Here is a 12,742-nt window from a genome sequence, read left to right as displayed (position 1 = left end):
TACAAGCTGCATTCTTAGGTGCTCATTTGTTCTCATTTCTAGATGCTCATTGTAGCAGATCCTAGCTAGAGATATCGCTCTCAATGCTGAAATAAAAGACTAACAGGGAACATACTGCTAATTCTGTTGTATTGTACTCTCCCAAGTGCTTAATACAGTGCTCTGCACATAGTTTCTACCCCAGTACACATAGTAAGCGCTCAATAAATATGATTGATTGATTGATTGAATGGTGACTGCATCAATGGACAGTTTCCAGTCAGGGGACCTGGGATCTAATCCCAGCTCTCTCACTAGCCTGCTGTGTGACCTTGGGCAAATCACTTATCTTCTCAGGGCCTCAGTTCCCTCAACTGTCAAACAGAGATGAAATACCTGTTTTCCCTCCTTCTTAGATCTTAGATTGTGAGCTTTATGAGAGATAGGGACTGTGTTTGACCTGATTAAATTGTATCTACCCCAGGGCTTAGCGTAGTGCTTGGCACATAGGAAGTCCTTAAGAAGAACCACCGTTCATTATTATTATTGCTCCTATTTTGACTACTATCTGTAAATTATAGTTCTTGAATTTCCAGGAAATAAAAGTCCCAGGAATGGAGGAGAGAAATTGCACCATGGCATCCCATTTCATTCTCATGGGATTAACAGACCAGCCAGAATTGAAGCTCGTTGTGTATCTGATGTTTCTCCAAATCTATGTGACCACCCTCGTGGGTAATCTCACTATGGTAATTTTGATTGAGATCAGTCCCCAGCTTCACAGCCCCCTGTACTTTTTCCCCAGGAACCTGTCTCTCTTAGATGTGGTCTATTCCTCTGACATTGTCTCCAAAGTTCTGATCAACTACATATTGGAAACCTAGGTCATTTCATTTGGTGAGTATGTGGTTCAGTTTTTCTTTCATTCTCTCTGTGCAAATACAGAATTGTTCCTTTTAGCTGCAATGGCATATGATCAGTTCATTATCATCTATCACCCATTGCTTTACATGGTGATGATGTCTAAGGAAGTCTGTATTATTTTGGCTGCCAGCTCATACCCGCTTTCCTATGTGAGTGCAGCTGTGCACACTAGCTCTTTAACCAGCTTGTTCTTTGGAAGCTCTAATGTCATCAAGCATTTTTTTCTGTGACATTCCTCCCCTCCACACGATCTCCTGCTCCAACACCTACATCACTGGCTTGGTCCATTTTGTCTTTGCTACATTGGTGTAAATAATCACCATTGTGTCCGTTCTCCTTTCCTAAGTCCTCATTGCAATTGCCATCCTGAGGATCCATTCTGTTGAAGGGAAACACAAAGTCTTCTCCACTTGTACATCCCATATCACTGTGGTCTCCCTATTGTATGGGGCCCTGTTCTTCATGTACGTCAGGCCCACCTCCACCAACTCTGTGGATCAGGATAAGATGGTGGCTGTGTTTTACACCCATGTGCAACCCTCTGATCTACAGTCTGAGGAACAAAGAAGTTAAAGAGGCCTTGAAGAACACAAAAGTTTGGAAAATCTTCAGTCAGTGAATGTTATCAGTAATTTTCTTTTTCAAACAGATAACTGTGGGTTATCTTCTCCATTTTACCCTCCTGTATTGTACTGTGCCTAGTGTTTAGTACAGTGCTCTGCACACAGCACATACTCAATAAATATCACTAATTGATATCCACGTTAATTGAACACTAATACACTATTTAGCCCTTTAATATGGAAAGCTTGCATTTTCTGTGATGGTACTCTCCAAGAATTGCTCAGCTCTTGAGGAAGCAGCACAGGCTAGGGAAGCAGTATGGCCTCTTGACAAGAGCATGGGCCTGGGAGTCAGAAGACATGGGTTCTCATTCTGGCTCCACCACTTGTCTGTTTTGTGACCGTAGGCAAGTCACTTAACTTCTCTGTGCCTCAGTTTCCTCATATTTAGCATGGAGATTAAGATTGTGAACCCCATGTGTGACAGGGACTATGTCCAACCTGATTACCTTGTATCTACCCCAGCACTCAGAACAGTGCTTTGCTCATAGTAAGTGCTTAATACCATAACTATTAGTATCATTATTTTGTAGAATAATTACCAGTTAATTTCCCTAGCACTGTGCTAAGTACTGGAGTCGATGCAATATGATCAGTTTGTCCTTTTGATTTTAAAATCATATGGTCAGTTCTTAGAGCACACAGGAATTCTTGGCTGAATGGGAGTCATTCCATTCTGAGCATTCAGGGAGATTTCTGAGACCCTAAACCAACAAGAAGCTGAAGTGAAGAGAGGAGAAATCAGAGAGACTTGCTCAGTGGTTTCTAGGACAGGTCCAGCAATAAAACTAAATATAAAGGCTCGTTTTGTTCCCCATTTCAGCCTCTGACTTTCCTAAATTTCCCATGATGTTTTGTTCATTCTTATTTTCCCATCCCTAATTCTGGCTTTTCTCCCATTCACCCTTCAGTAAAATTGCCTCTCTGATCTTTGCACACTGGTTCTTGTTCTGAGACAATAATAATATCTGAAAGCAAAAGAGAAGGATGAAGCCCAAGAGAAGTCACATAGTTTTCGGTCCTGAAGGTAGTAAGAGAGGAAACAGAATATATTATTGTGGGAAACCACATGCCTGCTGGGTGACCTTGAGCAAATCCTTCAACTTCTCTGTACCTGTTTCCTTATCTATAAATAAGGATTAAATACCTGCTTTCCCTCTCCCATACACCATGAAACATTTGAGATACGAACTATGTTGAATTTGCTTAACTTGCCTCTTTCCCAGTGCTTACTAAAGTGCTTGGCACATGGTAATAATTATAATTATGGTACTTGTTAAATGCTTACTATGTGCCAAGCACTGTTCTAAGGACTGTGGTAGATTCAGGTTAATCAGGTTGGACATATTCCCTGTCCCACATGGGGTTTACACTCTTAATCCCCATTTTACAGATGGGGTAACTGAGGCACAGAGAAGTGAAGTGACTTCCCCAAGGTCACACAGCAGACATCCTGCAGAGCCAGGATTAGAACCCAGATCCTTCTGACTCCCTGGCCCATGCTCTCTCCACCAAGCCATGCTACCTCTCAAGTAAGCACGTAACAAATTCCGCTATTATTTTTAAGACCAACCAATTATGCAGAAGAATTGGGAAAGGGCAAAGTAGGAGCCATGTTTTTGGGGAAAGAGCTCCTCAACTATTTTGGGAAGACATTTTGGGCTGGGACCCTTGTTAGGATGACATAGGGTGCTGAAATGTTTACTGAAATGTGATCTGAGAGGTAAGGATACATAGGAGGTTTGAATTGAGACCTTGGAAGTACACAGGGAATGGAAGAGGGATCTGAGATGTGGCCCTAAAAGGTTAAGATACTCAAAAGGTTTGAGGTACTTAGGAGAGAAGTCCAGAAAAGATGGTCCATTATTCCTCCATGAGAGGGAGAATGACCAGAGGACTAAGAGCTGAACTAAAAGGGCATTCAGAGATTGGAGAGGGTGAAACTGCCCTGAGAAAAGAAAGGAAAAGGAAGAATGTGTAAACCAGAACATCTACAGGAAAATAGAAAAGGTCCCAGGGAAAGGTGCACACTTTTTAGAGAAAGAGAAACATATTTGGTTAGCATTATGTTCAGTGTGCAACCCAATTAATAGGTAGGTAATTCTTGTAAACCATCTACTTAAGTTCTGTTCAGATCTGTAATCAATGTGTCTGTCTGTGGCAAGAGCTGTGGAATTCCAGATGCTCAGCAGACACGTTTACCTGGGAAGCTGAGGGAGGGGGTTTGAGCCCATTCATCTCCAAGCTCCCTCTAGCCTCTCCCGGAAGGGAATATGCCCGGCCAGAGTTCAAATAATCCCTTTGATGTTCTGAGGAATTTTAGGTTGAAAGACAAAAGTAGCATCAGAGAAACCTTCTCCTTCCCAGAAAGGGGAGATCGGGAAGGCTTTGTAACCAAGTGGACATTAACAGGGATCCAGGCTCACCTGAGTGACTCCTGGGCCTATTTCAAGGATTATTGTTTATGGTGTTTGTTAAGCACTTACTATATGCCAGGTACTATACTAACACTGGAGTAGACACAAGATAATTAGGGTTGGACACAGTCCCTGTCCTATATGGGGCTCACAGTCTTAATGCCCATTTTACAGATGAAGCAACTAAGGTCCAGGGATGTTAAGTGACTTGCCCAAGGTCACACAGCATGCAATGATGGTACTGGGATTAGAAGCTAGGTCCTTCTGACTGTCAGGCCTGTGCTTTATCCAGTAGGCCACAATGCTTTTTTAGGGTGGATTTAGGGTGGAAGATCCCCAGAACAATTACACGTGGTCCTAAGAATGATATAGGGACGGAGTCAGAGGGAGAACTATCACTCTTAGGAACTGGAATATTTTGCTGTGTGCTTGTGTGGACAAGAATTGGAAAGTCCAGAAGTCCAGAACCTCACACGAATCTAGGATTAAACAAAACTCTGTCAAGGAGCTACAATCTGCAAAATCACTTGCGGGGATCTTAAAACCTATGGAGTAACACTTGGCCACTAATTTCTTCTCCCCTTCAATTCCCTAGGCCTATCCTAGCTTAGTATATTTTCCAGCCACAATCCCTAGGATAAATGCTGCGTGTTCTCATTCACTCAGCTTAAATCTAATGGCCAGTACCCGTGGATCTTCCTAAGTGCTTAATACAGTGCTCTGCACCCAGTAAGCACTCAATAAATATGATTGAATGAATCTGGGTTAGAAACAGTCTCACTGTTGAACTGTGAGCCGGGGGTGTGATAGGGACTGTATATGACCTGATTATTTTGTATCTATCTCAGTATTTAATGCAGTATTTGGGACATAGTAAATGCTTAACAAATACTACTATAATGATTAGTAGTAGTTACAATAATAATGATGATAATTATAATTAAACAATAATAATCGTTAATCATGTATTTTTGATTTCTTCATGGCGTGTTTCCCCACACCCTCTAATCCAAATGGATGTCCCTGGAGCCTTCGTTGGATGACAGACACTGTGAATACTTAGTGAATCTCCCAAACACTGGGAGCTTTCCAGATTTTTCCAGAGTCTTCAAGCCCAGTGCTAATAATAACAATGATAATAATTATAATTTGTAAAACACTATGTGCCAAACATCATACTAAACACTAGGTTAGATATAAGCTAATCAGATCAGCCATAGTTCCTGGGCCACGTGGGGCTCATAGTCTCATTCCAACTACTACTATGCTGTTCCAAGCCCTTATCCTATTCCATCTTGACTACTGCATCAGCCTCCTTGCTAACCTCCCTGCCCCCGTCTCTCCCCAATTCAGTCCATAGTGCACTCTGCTCCTTCCTGGATCATTTCTTTAAAAATAGTTCAGACCATGTTCCCTGACTCCTGAAGAAGCTCTAGTGGTTTGCCCATCCACCTCTGCATCAAACAGAAAATCCTTGCCATCAGCTTTAAAACACTCAACCCCCTTGCCTCCTCCTATCTTCACTGATTTCTTACTATAACCCAGCCCTCACACTTTGCTGCTTTAACACCAATCTACTCATTGTTCCCCGATACTATCTTCCTTGGTGCAGGTTCCTCACCTACATCCTGCCTCTGGCCTGAAACTCCCTTCCTTTTAATTACCCAGAGACCAACACTCTCCCCATCTGCAAAGTCTTATTAAAATCACATATCCTCCAAGAGGCTTTCTCTGACTAAGTCAATCAATCAGTCAATCATATTTATTGAACACTTACTTTGTAAAAGTAAGAACACAATAAATATAATTGACTGATCTAAGAGGAAAGGAAAACAAGTACTTCATCCCTATTTTACAGTTATGGAAAGTGAGGCACAGAGAAGTTAAATGACTTGCCCTAGTTCGTACAGCAGGCAAATGAACTTTTAAAGTGAACCTTGGGTCCCATTTATCTTACTCCAATATGAAGGTTTCATAGGGAAAGGAGTTGCAAGGAACTGAAAAAAATCAAGAAAAATAGTCAAATTTTGCTTTCATGCTATAAGGTTGCTGACAGAAGTGGTCTGTGGGGAGTTCAGATTATCCAAATTACTGAACACAGAGATTTCTTGCCACAACCCTGCTTCTCGGTTCACAAACTTTTGCTTAAGATTTCAGAGTGGAATTTGCATATAAATCCAGCACCTTGGACATGAACCCCTGACATGCCAGGTGTAAAGTCCAGTGGTGTTTGAGGACCTAAGTGTCCCCAAGCCTGCCCTGACCCTGACAAATGATGATGATTGATTTAGGCGAAAGTGGTATGTATATTTTGCTTTTAAACCACCAAAACAATTGCCTTCTCTTCTTTCTTTTCCTTCATAATCTCTAGGATGGTGATTCCGAATTAATCAGAATTATATCACTTCTATAATTATGATGTATTATATTGATATTATATAATTATTACTATATATTACATCAATTGTATCTTCTTGCAAGTGCCATGTTTCCTGTAAGGCCTTCAGATACTTTTGGCTTTCTGGCTGTGCTGATTTATTTGAAAGAAGGAAAGGGGGAATCTTCAGGAAATCCATTTCCACACACAAACATACTCTCACGAGATGGCAAATCAGATGTAAATCATTTTCCCATCCTCCCAAAGGACAACTGGTACTCCAAAGAGTTCCTGGAATGACATCTGGAGTACAGAGCTGCCTTAGGGACTTACTCCCTCCTTCTCCCCCCAGTGACAAAATTCCACCAATCAGAGCATAAAGCTGGAAGCATCTTTCTATTGAGTTTGAGGAAACCATCGTATGTCCAACAGAAGTGCAATGAACATCCTTCCATTTCCATCTGTGAATGTGACCTCCTTGGGTTTGTTATCCCTTTGGTTACAATTTTTTCTCCATTGCAGTTGAAGCCTGCTTGGATCTCCAATGTACTCGGACCAAGATACCTCCTGAATACAAATCACGTGAGGATAAAGATACAACAATTTTTTTAATGTTGATAAATAGTAGGTGTCCAGTGTATAATATTTGTATATAGAATTTTTGTTGGATTTGGTGAGGTAGAGTAGGAATCCCTGTTTGTTCAAAGAGAAGTACGAGCTCTTAGGGTGAAGAAACTTCCTTGGAATTAATGCCTTATCCATATTTGTTAACTAGGAGGTCAAAGTACTCAGGAGTTTGGAATATTTATATATATTCCATGATATGAGCTCTCCCCCTGCACTTCCTCCATGCCTTCCAGCATTTAATTTATGTTCAATTATGAGAGGGAGAAAACAGTTTGAAGAAGGAAGGTGTTGGAATTGGGGATTTCCTTTGGCTTCCTCATAATCTACCTTTCATTTCCCTGCAGTAACTAAGGTTATGCATTTTTATGTGCTTTTCAGTCTGTGGGTTGCGATGCCTATTTGTGTTTTTGTGTGTCCTTATGTGTTTTCCTGGGAATGGTGGAGTGGGATGGAGATATATGCATTTTCCCACATTTATGAATGCATGTATCTCTGTTCACGCATTTCCTTGGGCATTTCTCAGCGTCTCTCCATAGATTGTTCAATGTGTGAGCATCTCCCTGTGAATTTTAAGCGTGTCTCTCCCTTGGTTTTTGTGTCAATGCATTTTTTTGTGTGCTTTTCTGTCTGTATCTCTGTGCATCTGTGATTGGGTATTTGTACATTCTTGTGTGTCCACATGTTTTTCTCTCTCTGGGTGTTTGTTCATGGTTTTTTTTATTACTTTTTCTTTGTGCATTTTGGTATTTTTCTGTGCACTCATTTCTGCTACAGCACATGTTTTCACTGTGTGTTTTGGCTAGAACACTGCCAAGGAACTAGAAAATGTTCTTCCAACAATGTGAGTCAGTTAAATACAGCATACCATGGTGGTGGAAAAAAATGTACCCCACGCAGCACCTGCCACAGTAAATAGTACAATATGAGTTTTCCTTAACCCAGAGTTTACAAGAAAGCAACCTCCCTCCATTATGAGAGGACTGGGTTTATTTTTTTTTATCTCTGTGTGGGGGGGGGTGTGCGTGTATGTGTGTGTGCGCGTGCGTGTGTGTGTGTGTGTGTGTGTGTGTGTGTGTAAGTGTGTCTTCAAGCTTTGTATCCAGAGTCTGTCTCTCACCCAGCATATCTCTCCAATCCTACTTTTGGGATTACTTGAATTTGGAGATCAGGGTTTTGAGCTGCACACGGAGAGCTTCCTTACATTCATTCATTCAATTGTAGTTATTGAGCACTTACTGTGTGCAGAACATTGTACTTCCCTGCCTCCTTCCTTCCTGCTTCATGCTCCAGACACTGCAGCATGGGGTAGTGGATAGAGCTTGGGCCCAGGAGTCAGAAGGTCATGGGTTCTAATGCCAGCTCTGCCAATTGTCTACTGTGTGACCTTGAGCAAATCTCTTAACTTCTCTGTGCTTCAGTTACCTCATTTGTAAAATGGGGATGAGACTGTGAGCCCCACGTGGGACAGGGACCGTGTCCAACCCAATTTGCTTGAACCCACCTCAGCGCTTAGTACAGTGCCTGGAACATAGTAAGCACTTTAAAAATACTAGAATTATCATTATTATTATTAGTGCAGTTGCTGCTCACAATATCCAAGTCTTCCCTGGCCACTCCTGAATGTGCTTTCCCAATTCTGATGGCTGGGTTTGTAGTGACAGTAGTAGACGCTTGCAGCTTGTATTTCCCTCCTCCTGCTCTCTGTCACTTGCTGCGGGTCAGGTCCCAGTTTCCAGCTATTTTTCGTAAGATGCCTTACAAGAGTATCTGGGACTACACTAAAGTCTCAATTATTCCCTAGAGGTTTTGCAATGCAAGCTGGTTATTGATTCTAGATATAGCTTTCCTTTAAGGTAAAGAAAGGTCCAAAAACAGTAATTGTTGAGGAGAGCCAATATCAAAGAGAGCAGACAGGAAGATACCAGCCTGTATATGGTTGAATCATATGAATCAAACACATTTCTTGTTTCTTAAATCATACAGTTGCTGATATGATTTTCAGGGAAGACGCGTAACCTCAGGAAGGACATTCTGTTAACACCAGTGAGAGTTCACAGGTGGTTTCATTAGGGTAAACTCTCTGGCTAATTTGGTTCCATTCTAATGATAAATGGCTTCTTCCTAGTTCCAAGGAGCATGACAGAATAAATGGAAGAGAATAACTGTACGAGAGTGACTGAGTTTATTTTTTTGGGATTTACGGACGACCTAGACTTATAGTTTGTCATCTTTCTGCTGTTTTGGGCCATCTATCTCTTCACTGTGGTGGGAATCTGACCATTGTCTTGTTGATCAAGACGAGTTCCCAGATTCACACCCCCATGTATTTTTTCCTCAGTAATCTCTCTCTTAGATGTCAGTTATTCTTCTATCATTGCTCCTAAAATGATGGTCAACTGCCTTATGGCCAAAAAGGTGATATCGTTTGCAGAATGTGTAACCCAATTTTTCTTGTTCTTCCTAGCTGTTAGTGCTAAACTTTACCTGTTGGCTGTAATGGCCTATGATGCGTTCATTGCCATTTGTAAAACATTGCTTTATACCATTTTGATGTCCGAGAAAAGCTGCATCCTTTTGATAACCAACTCATATCTCTGCCCTTCTGTCAATGCAATAGCACACATGAGTGCCTTGTTCAGGTTGTCCTCCTATGGCTCCAATATTATCAATCACTCTTTCTGTGACATTCCTCCTCTCTACACCATCTTCACCTCGGATACCCACAGGGCAGCAACAGTCCATTTCATCTTTCCACCATCATTATTGTAAACACCATCCTGGCCATTTTCCTGTCTTATGGCTACATCACGGTTGCCATCCTGAGGATCCGTTCCACTGAAGGAAGACGCAAAACCTTTTCCACTTGTGCTTCCCACCTAATGGCTGTGTCCATTCTGTATGGGACTTTGATTTTCATGTACATATGTCCCATCTCCAGTGTATCGGCATACCAGATCAAAGTAATATCCATGTTTTATTCCTTGGTGATCCCCATGTTGAATCCCCTGATCTATAGTCTGAAGAACAAAGAGGTGAAAGAGGCCCTGAAAAAGATTCTAGGCTGAAAATTGTCCCTATTTTAATGTAACTGTAGCATTTTAGTGATAATGAATTGTTGAGTCATGTGGGTTCCCTTATGACATAGTACCAGGTAAAGGACATTACAACCTACTAAATAAAGAACTATTCTTTTTTACTCTGGGATCCGATGTTACAGTCTTTGAGAATATATATTCAATGTTATGTCGTCAAGTATATTATAAATTTCCTATTATTTCCTGTTTGTTCATGTATATCACACGTATATGACTGTTCTCAATCCACTTAATATTTCTCATATGATCTGTAAATTCCCTGAAATATTTATGGCCACATAAATATATTTTTAAAATGAATATGCCAATAAATTTACTGAGTGCTTACTCTGTGCAGAGCACTGTACTAAGTTCTGATCTCTGACCTCAAGGTGTTTACAATTTCGTTGGGAAGACAGACCCTAATACAAATTACAGGTAGAAGGAAGCAATAGAGTTTAAAGTACAATAGAGTCTAAAATTCATTGGTGCAATGGAGGATGTGAAGACCCAAGTGCTTAATTGCTGTGAAAGATCTGAAGTAATATTTGAAGGGGATATAGGGCTTGTCTTTTCTTATGCTATCAAGTCATTTCTGACCCATAGCAACACCATGGACACATCTCTCCCAGAACACACCACTCTCCACCTGCAATCATTCTGATAGTGTATCCACAGAGTTTACTTGGTAAAAATATGGAAGTGGTTTACTATTGCCACCTTCCATGCAGTAAAATTGAGTCTCCACTCTCGACTCTCTCTCATGCCACTACTGCCCAGCATGGGTGAGTTTTGAATTGTAGCTGATTGCCTTCCATTCATTAGCCTCTCCCCAAGCTAGGAATGGAATGGATAGGTCTCTACTTGACTCTCCCTCCCATAACCGAGACTGGTAGAGTACGACCTGGAAACTCTCCAAGTGTGACCCTGAGAAGGGGGTTATAGGGCAAGGAGATGAAAAATTGATTAGGGAAGATCTTCTGGAGAAGATATGATTTTAAGGGACTTTTGAAAATAACAAAAACAGTAATCTGCCATAAGCTGAAGGGGAGAGGGAATTCCAGACTGAGCAGAGGGCATAAGTAAAGATTCATTAGAGACAAGTAGGAAGCACAGTGTATAGGTTGATTTGAAAAAAATCAAAATATGCAAACTAGGCTGTTTTGGGAGAACCAGGATAACCAGCGGTGGGAAAGCTAGTTGAGTGACTTCTAGCAAAGAGGAATGGGTAGTCATAGGAGGCTTAAAGGGAGTGGGTAGATATGCCCAGAATAATGTTGAAAAGGGACCTGGGCAACAGAATGAAATATGGACTTTCTAAGGGGAGAGACTCGAGGCTGTGGAATATGGGAGAAGGCTGATACAGTAATCAAATCAGGTTATGACAAATGTCTGGACTAAGGTGGTGGCAGTTTGGATGGGAAAGAAGGGGTAGATACTGGAACTATTGCTTCCTGCAGGGATGGGAAGAACACCACAGGATTTAATCAAGAGGAAGTGTTATATTGTCTAAATATGAAAGCTCTTCTTGTGGACTCTCTGTGGAACTACTAAGATACAATAAAAATACTTTAATTTTAGAAGAAAAAATGTACAAAAGATTATTTCATTAAAAAACAAACATGGACAACTCTGTTCAGTGAGCACCTATCTCCTTCTCTTTTCTAAGTCCCCTGCCCCAGAGTTCATTGTCAGTAGGAATAAAAAAATATGGGAGGAGATAGCTACCAGGGGCCCAGAAGGGAAGAAGAGGTGGATGGTGAGGAAATATCAGTGTCAGTAAAGACATGGACTCTCAGATGGCTTCAGTAGTCTTGTATGTGTATTGAATGGGCTGAGTTGAATTGTTGGATTGGCAGCAACAAACCTTCTTTATTCCTTTTCACCCCGGCCATCTGCTCCTCTCTAGAGCAGGTTCCAGTCAGTGGTCCCAACTACCCTGGGCTAAAGATCTCAGTATTGTGGGGATGGGAGAGTTGGGAAAGGAAAGGGCAAGGGAAAAGCAGCAGGCTTAGTGGAAAGAGCACAGGCCAGGGAGCCAGAGAATCTGGGTTGTGATCTCGACTCGGACATGTTTCTGTTGTATGACTTTGGCCAATTTCTGTACTCAATTACCTCATCTGAAAAATGTGGATTAAGACTGTGACTCCAATGTGGGACATAGGCTATGTCCAACTTGATTTGCTTATATCTACCCCAGCACTTAATACAGTGTCTGGCACATAGTAAACGCTTAACAAATTCCATTAAAAATAAGGATAATGTAGATGGACAATCCAGGTTGGAAAATTGAGTATTGCCCAGTAAATTAATCATCTCCATTGTCACTACCTCAAATATCTCAAAGAGGCAAAATTATTTCCTTCCAATCTGGAGGACTGTCGAGTTCATTCCCTTCCTGTCTGTCTCTCCTCCCGATCTCCATTTTTTTTTTCGCTATTAGGAGCTTTCTCCTGCCCAGACATGTGAACTAAGGTGAGAGATAAAAGGCCACTCTCCTCTGCTCTGAGTTAGTGCTTAGGGATTGAAAGAAAATGAAAATAAAGTGAGTCGATGTGTTTTTGAACATTTATTAACATTAATTTACTTAAAGCCTGATTTAATTGAATTACTAACTCTTATGTATTTTATATTTGGAGATTCTCAGCCTCACAACTCAAGCAGCATGGCATAGTGGAAAAATAGCATGGCCCAGTGAATAGTGCATGGACCTGGGAGTCA

General features: G+C 41.2%; 1 pseudogene; it reads left to right on the top strand.

Moving 5' to 3' along the window:
- The first annotated feature begins 8,697 nt into the window (after positions 1-8,697).
- LOC119925339 lies at positions 8,698-10,012 on the top strand (annotated as a pseudogene).
- The last annotated feature ends 2,730 nt before the right edge of the window (positions 10,013-12,742 follow it).

This window comes from Tachyglossus aculeatus, chromosome 3 (assembly GCF_015852505.1).
Source record: "Tachyglossus aculeatus isolate mTacAcu1 chromosome 3, mTacAcu1.pri, whole genome shotgun sequence".
Lineage (NCBI taxonomy): Eukaryota > Metazoa > Chordata > Mammalia > Monotremata > Tachyglossidae > Tachyglossus > Tachyglossus aculeatus.
Note: the sequence above shows the minus strand (reverse complement) of the source record. Positions and strands in the feature narration are given on the sequence as shown.